Source organism: Gavialis gangeticus, unplaced genomic scaffold, assembly GCF_001723915.1.
Source record: "Gavialis gangeticus isolate Ggan-Ray unplaced genomic scaffold, GavGan_comp1, whole genome shotgun sequence".
NCBI lineage: Eukaryota > Metazoa > Chordata > Crocodylia > Gavialidae > Gavialis > Gavialis gangeticus.
In genome coordinates this window covers 29,571-37,427 of record NW_017728985.1, presented here as the reverse complement: position 1 = coordinate 37,427, position 7,857 = coordinate 29,571, and positions in this window count along the sequence as shown.

Sequence of the window (7,857 nt, the reverse complement as noted above, 5' to 3'; positions counted from 1 at the left end):
TGATGGAGAGGAGGTATAGATTGGACATCCGCAAAAACTACTTCACGGTTAGGGCGGCTAGGAGCTGGAACCAACTTCCAAGGGAAGTGGTGCTGGCCCCTACCCTGGGGGTCTTTAAGAAGAGGCTGGATGCCTACCTGGCTGGACTCATTTGAGTCCTGTGTCTTGTTTTGGGGTTTTGTTGTTCTCCCGCCCTGGCGGGGGGTCGGGCTAGAAGATCTACTAGGTCCCTTCCGACCCTAAATCTATGAAACTATAAGAGCTGCAGGAATGAAGCTAAACAAAGGTAAATTCCACGGTGTGCCTACAGTAATCCCTGGTATGGTCAGAGCAACTTGGGATTTGTAGGCATATAAAGAGAAAGATGAAGAAACAACTTGTGTGATATGAGACACCACTTCCTGAATGGGATGCATCATTCATGTGGTGGAAATCACTGGTTACGAACAGGAGTTGTGACATCTAAGATTGTCTGAAGTGTCATAAGATGCCCACCCCAGGCAGCTGCCTACTGAAGGGAACTGGGTGACCCCTTCCTCAGCTCCCAGAAGGAGTGGCAGGGTGAGGGGGATGGTGTTGGGGAAGTCAGTTAGGCACCAGCTACAACACACTAAGGCAAATGAGCCAGACAACATGGCACTGTCCCAACTAACAGGTTCAGCATTTCAAGGGAGACCTGCAAATCCAGGAGTCTCAGGGATTAACTAAAATTTATTTGTAGATTAGCGATAAGGTCTTATGGAACTGTTACATAAATGCATACTTCATGGTGATGGTAAATGTTGGCTGGGAAAAGCAGGGCTAGTGTAGGGAACTGTACCTTTCCACGGTTCAGCTTCCCACACACAGGAAGCTTGGGCTGGGGTCCTGCCGGATTCCACGTTGTGTTAAACACGGGCAGCTGGGAGCGGGTGATTGAACAGGGAGAGTCTCTGGACCCAGGATGATTTCTGAGTGCTGCTGAGGAGGACGCTAGCTCTGCTGCTGTCTGTGTTGCTCCTGTTTGGGGCTGCTGGTTTTCAGGACTGACCAGGCCAGTGGCTTTCGCCAGCTCCAAACCAGGTAAGTGAAAAGGGGGTTTGTGAAAGCACATAGCTGGTCACTTGGGAGCGGGAGAGAAGTTGTGTGAGCCATGCTTCAGCACTGTGCTTGGCACAGGAAGAACGTGGCAGGTGAACGGGGCAGGCAGGCAACCTAAGGGGATGATCCCAGACAGTCTTCTGTGAAGATTGGTTGAAGTGTCTGGGTGCTAGTGGATTAGCCTCTGGGAAGGAAGAAGTCACGTGTGGCCGCTGAGACTGAAGAATGAGTTGCTGTTCATTCTTGCAACATGCAAGAGGGACAGGAGCAAGAGGGAGGAGAGCGGGCCCGGATCCCATTGCTGTTCCCGATGAACTGTGGGTGTTTGGACCCGGGGCTCGGGGCAGGCAGCCTGGCAGGGGAACTTGTGGGCATTGCTCTGGTGGAGGTTGTGGGCCCTGTGCTTCAAGCACAGGATGGTAAGTGGTGGCAATAGCAGCAGTGTTTAGGACACCTTTACTCATCAACTGTCTACACTAGCTTCACTTTTTGTTTTTTCCCCAGCCAATCTGGTTCCAAGAGGCGGGTGGGGTGATTTAAGTGACTGATCTTGGAAGTGATTTGAAGCAGGAAACCTGGACTTAGAGGTTCAGTGTTAGTTTCTCCATCCACTTTTTGTGGTGGTGGTAAATGCTGAAAATCTCCATCCTTGGAGGTTTTGAAGACCCAGGTAGACAAAGCCCTGGCTGCGGTGATGTAATTGGAGCTGGTCCTGCTTGGAGCAGGGGATTGGACTAGGTGTGACCTCCTGGGTCCCTTCAGCCCTTGTTGTCTGTGATTTTGTCTGGCATCTAAAGAGAGGTTTGTTTTCATTATTTGGTAACCTCAAAGAACTGATTTTGCAACTAAACACAGTTTGTTAAACTGGAAAATATATTGCATCTCCCCCCAAAAATTGACTACAGCAATTATGTAGCTTAACCTACCACGCTGTTCTGATGATAAGTCTAGTCCTGCACATATAGTGGCCCCACATTTTCAGGTTCGCTTTTAGGAAAAATGAGCTTTTTCCCTGAAAAATTATTATAGATAAAAACCTAGGGCTTCTGTTGCCATTGCACAATCCTACAAGAGAATCAAATCACCAAGGAAAAGAATCAGAGGGTTAAATGCAGCAAACATACTAAAGGAAAAGCTGCACAGAAAAAAAATGTGACTGGACAATTGTATTGCATGTACAAAAAATACTGCAAGTTTAAACATTAAGACTGTTGGGATCCTGATTATAAAGCAACTGCATGTAAGCCAGGTGCACACTTTGATGTCTCTTTTGGAGGAAAAACAGTCAACAAAACAGCACATGTATTCAGCTTCATAATGCTTACCACTTTCTTATATGCCAAAATGTAAATTATGTATTTTTCCTCTAGCTGGAAATTAATCTTTTACTTGTGATTTTTTCCAACCTACATTTGGGTGGAAATTGGTATCGTTTTTGTGCATTTTTAATTCAACATTTTGAAGTTGTTTTTTGCTGGCTTATGTAAACTTGCCATAAACATATTAGATCTACAAGTTTACATAACCATGTTTTACATTTAAACATATGAACGGAAGTATTTTCTGCAGGAAAAGCATTGTATGGATCGTCTCTGGTTGGCAATCTTTCAGATCTTACTATTGCCTACTTCAGGAGACCAAAAATCACATCAGAGGGTAGAGAGTAATCAGGTTCACCTAAAAAATATATATATATATTTTAGTTGACTCTGTTTTTGACCCATCTTGACTTTTTCCTTCTGTTCTCAAATGCTTGTGTGTGTGAATAGCGGGCTGCCTTTGAAGGCGTACAAAAATTACTGCCTCTTCCTGGCTGCTCCCACAGAGAGTCCATGCGCTTTTGCAAACCTTAAAGAAAAGGGATCTGCCAGCTGGAGAAGAGAAGACTGAGAGGGAATTTGATAACAGTTTTCAGATACCAGAAGGTGATTAGAGAGGAGATGGGCTTCTCTGTGGCAGTCGAGGACAGGACTAGAAGCAATGGCTTCAAGGCAGAGCAGAAGCATCTTCGGTTGGAGATAAGGAGGAACTGCCGGACTATGTGAGTGGTCACACATTGGAACAGGCTACCTTGAGAAATTTAGCGGAGTCTCCATCTGTGGATATTTTTAAGAGCAGGTTGGACAGACACTTGGCTGGAATAGTTAAGTCTGGGACCATTCTGCCTTGGGCAGGGGGCTGGACCTGCGAGATCCCTTCTAGTCTTATTCTCCTATCATCCTATGATCTGTTTACTGTTATGGCCTTGACAGGTTCCCTTTCCACTTTCCCACCTGAGCCCCATATTCTTCTGTATCAGGGTTATTAATGCAGCTGGAAACCTAACAAGCAGCAATTCCTGCACACCAAGCTTTCCAGTTATTTTGTATGAACACTGATGTAAGAGTTTACACATTAGTTCATTCTCACTATACAAAACATCTTGGTAACTGCTGGAAAGCACTGAGCTCAAGTGGAAGACACCATTGAATGTAAATTAGGGATCTTTATTTTTTTTTTAAATAGTCAGGTCTCACCCATTCCAAAATCATTTTGAAATTTTTCTCAGGTGTTTGTACAGCTCCCATCAACCACACCAACACCCACATTAGCAATTCCATTGAGCCCATTAGTTGCCCAGATCCCAACGAAAAATCATTTGTAATGATCCCAGCCTCTTGTTAGACCTGGATCACAGCAGGCAGAGAAGTTGTGCAGCTGGATCAGGCTGGAGTGTCCATGTGAAGCTCGATCTCCTGTGGAGGATTATGGCAGTGCAGGAGCCTGGCTCTGCTGCAAGAGGGGTCCAAGTCTGGGGCTGCTGCCAGTTCCCCTCTCCTGTGTGGAAGCTCGCCTGGCAGCAGCGGAGGCATTGTGCCAGCTTGGAAGAGCAGCCTTTCAGCACAGCCCAAGATGGAACAAGGTGCGATCTCCATTTCCTGCAGGGGGGCGGAGGCAGGAGGGGAAATGGGGGCACTTAGATGTAAAAAGGAAAAGGTTTTACTGTGGCAAGGGTTAAAGATTAGAGCAGCTTGCAGAGAGATGGGCCTGCTGCTCTGGACCCGTGTGCTGGGGGAGGAAGGGCTGCATCTCTTGCCCAAATAAAAGAGCTGGAAAAGAAAACCAGCTGTTACACTTCCAACCTGGCGCAGGTCCTTCCAAAAACCTTGGGGGAAGGAAATGGGTGGAACTGGCCTCTCCCTTTGCTCTGAGCAGTTTAAAAGGATTGTTCATGAAGAAGCTTGATAACATTAGGTAAACTCCTGAAAGGCTACTTCAGCCGAGGTGGTTGGGCTGTGTGGGGATAGATTTGCCCTTGGCAGGATGGGATTCAAAGCCTGATAGGAGGCTTGTTGCATTGCTTGGAGGAAGGAAAGCTTGTTTGTCTGGTGTGTCATTCCTAATAATTACATTAGGCAACATCAGGTGCTTTAAATAAGCTGCTGTGGGCGTGGTCTGGTTTTGCTAACTCCAGCCTCTCTATCCCTAGGGACAATTATCACACTGCCGCTTGAGTGATTATTATTTTGGGCTAAATATAAGCAAGAAACAGAAAACTGACTAGCTCCAGGTGAGCCAAAGAACCCCTGCAAGCCAGCAGGCCTCCCCAGCAACACCTTCCTGTTGCCAGCTCGACAAGGTATTTGTGCCATGCTCCTGTTCTCCAGGGTTTGCTTCTTATGCGAAACTAACTTTAAAAGCTCTTTGTTGGTAGTGGTAGCCAGAAACAAAGCTGAGATGCATATGATATGCTGACCATCTTGATTCTATTGTAATATGACCTCAGTGGGTATTACTTGTGTTGCAAGGATTGCAGCTACCTGGTGTTTTCAGCAGGCCAGGCTGGCTCAAGAAGAGCCTCTAGCAAGAAAGCAAACAAGCAAAGGAGGCTGAAGAGCTCAGAGTTGGGAGCGAGGCGACTGTTGCTCGGAAGTGCTGCAGGAATGCTTGGCCGGGCAACTTCTAGACGCGCCTGTGCTGGTTCTGCTCTGCTCTGCTGTCAGTGGCAGGCTGCAGGGGAGGGCAGGCAGGGTGCTCTGCTTCCTGCCCTGGCTGGTGGGGGACTGCTGGGGGTGGTGACTGACCAAGCATGTTGGTAGCTATTGCTTGTAGGGGTGACAGGTCCCAGTGCCAGCAAAATGGGGGAGTTGCTGAGGCCAAACTGGTCCAATCCCAATGGAAGTACTGGAAGAGCAGGGGTATTCCTACCTGGGTCAGTCTCACTCCCTCCTACTGAGCCATTCTGCCAAAGGGCAGTCAGTGCCTCCAGCTGGATTATAAACTATGGGAACTGGGGACCATTTTGAGTGGCACCGTATTTTGACTATAAGTGCTAACTTTTTCATGATTGAACAAATTAGCTTACAATTAAGGAAAATTACTCCTTAGCTTTCACTATCTTAAAGTGAGAAGGGGAGCTAGCAGCCAGTGCTGTTAGCTACAGGGACCTCACAAAAGATAAACAATCAACATTAATTTGAATTTTCCCATTTTTTTTTAAACTCCTAAACTAATGGATAGAGTTGATAATCCTCAAAGAATCCAGGTTTGCTTGTGGACTAGAGATGCTCTGTGAGACTTGGTCTCTGCTTTAATTGGAAATGGTCTAACCCTCCTTCATTATGCTGGCGCAACTGCAACACTTAACTTTTAGATCCCAGCGCTAAGTGCCTGAGCTTCCCCTGCAGTCCTAGAGGAATTGGCACCTCCACCGTGGTGATGCAGAGGGGGCTGCGTCCACGTGGGGCCCTGAGATGGAGCGGACGCTGGCATTGCTGCTGAGAGAACAGAGCAGATTGCCCTCATCTCTCCTGGCACGTGCCTGGGAGGAGCGGCCCAGCCCACCTGTCTTGTGCTTGGGACTGCTTACGCCTACCTGGGGGGAAGCTTCTGTGGCCCTGACTCTGAGACTGGGCCCTCAGGCCCCTGCAGCCCCTCCCTCCAGCTCTGTGCCTGCTGCCTGGCAGCTGCACTGGCTCAGCCCCTGGAGATGGGCCTTCCCTCACCGGCAGCACCATGCACCCCTTGTCTCCCCTTCTGTCAGCGTCCCAAGGCCAGGCCTTGGGCAGCATTTGTTCACTGGAGCCAGGCAGAGGGCTGTGCCCTCGTCTTGCTTCTGTGCCCTGTTGCCCCTCGAGCCCCCCTCCCTTGTGGGGTCCCAGATGTGCCTGCACGTGCTGGGGCCAGAGTGCAGCTGTGTTCAGGGGCGAGGTGCCAGGGTGGCCTGTTCCCTCCACACACCAAGTCCACCACAGGGCATGGTTAACTCATTCCTTCCCAGTCAATAGCAGCATATAGTCAGCTTGGAGAGCCCAACGCACGCACCGTTCTCAGGGATGTGACAGAACCGTACCGGTCGGGGAGGGGAGCCGGGCAATGTCCTGGGGGGCAGGCAGAGCTGGGCTGAAACCCCTCCACGTAACCACTAGTATGCTATACAAAAACGTTTCTCCCCCCAGGTGATGTAGTTGGAAATGTTGATACTTTGTTACCCTGCAGAGGGGACATTGTAAAGCATTTTGAGAAGATGTGCTGTGAGGGAACCCACTCAAAGGGACTTCCTGAAGATGCCAAGATAAAAAGGCAGAGGAATATATTGGTCATGGAGAGGATGGGAAACCAAGAATGTCCTGAATCCATGTGGACCCCCACCAGCATTCGCTGCTGTGGACAATTTGGCTCTTAACTGAGTATCTGCTTACTCTCGCCTCATGAGTGAGACAGGCCAGACGCAGGGTGGCTTGGCAGTGTTACTTCGCGTTGTGGGGCTCTGCAGCTCTGACGTGGCAGGATGCGCCCCCCTGCCATGGACAGGAATGCCCACGGCGGGGGGGCGGACTCGATGATCTGCTTAGGTCCCTTCCAACCCGACCAACTATGAAACTATATGCTTCTTTTTGGCTTTCCATGTCCATGCTTACAAGGACAGTCTCCTAGTGCCACTTCCTCATGTGGGGGCTGATGGGAGGGAAGTGGTAGTGATGGTGTGCCCAAGGGCATGCACGGTCTGACTGTGCAAGCCTTGTTCTGTGCCTGTCCTCAGAGAAGCATGGTTTGGGATATGGTTATAGATGTAGCTACATCTTTGCAGTCCTGCTAATGGCTGTGAAGTCAGGGCAGAGGCCTTCAGCTTGCACCAGAAACACACCGGGAGCCAGAGGAGAGGCTGGAGCACAGCACCCCCCCCCCCAGTGCCCTTCCCGTGGGGGAAGGGGGCTGCTGGGTTTTGTGTGACCTGGAGCACTGTATCCACAGCTGTTCCCAGCTGCAGTGAATTGTGATCATCTGGTGTGGAGGTGAGGTATGCATTGAACGCTGGCAAGATGCTCCTTCAGGAGAAGTCTTGAGCAAGCTTAGAGGTAGAAGGAGAGTCAAACTTCTGGCTTTTGCCACTGTTTGACACTGACTGTGTGCGCGCACAGGTATAACTGCCTCCTTAGGACAGTTTCCATTACTATGGTATCTGAGTGCATGGCCATTTTAAGGCAGACAAGGTTCTTTGGGTAAATCTGATATGGCTTATTAGACCACCTAAAATAGCTGGAAAAATTCATCTTTCCAAGCTTCCAGGTACAAACATGCTTCTCCAGGCAGAGGAAGGGTCTGCAGTTGTTCTGTGCTCTCCTGGATGGGAAAAGCACAAAACAACTGCAGACAGCCGCTCTGCTTGAAGAAGGGTAGTTGTACCCGAAAGCTTGCAAAACAGACTTTTTCCAACTATTTAAGTTAGTTTAATAAAAGATATTGGATTTACCCAAAGAACCTTGTCTGCCTATGTCCTTAGACCAACATGGCTAT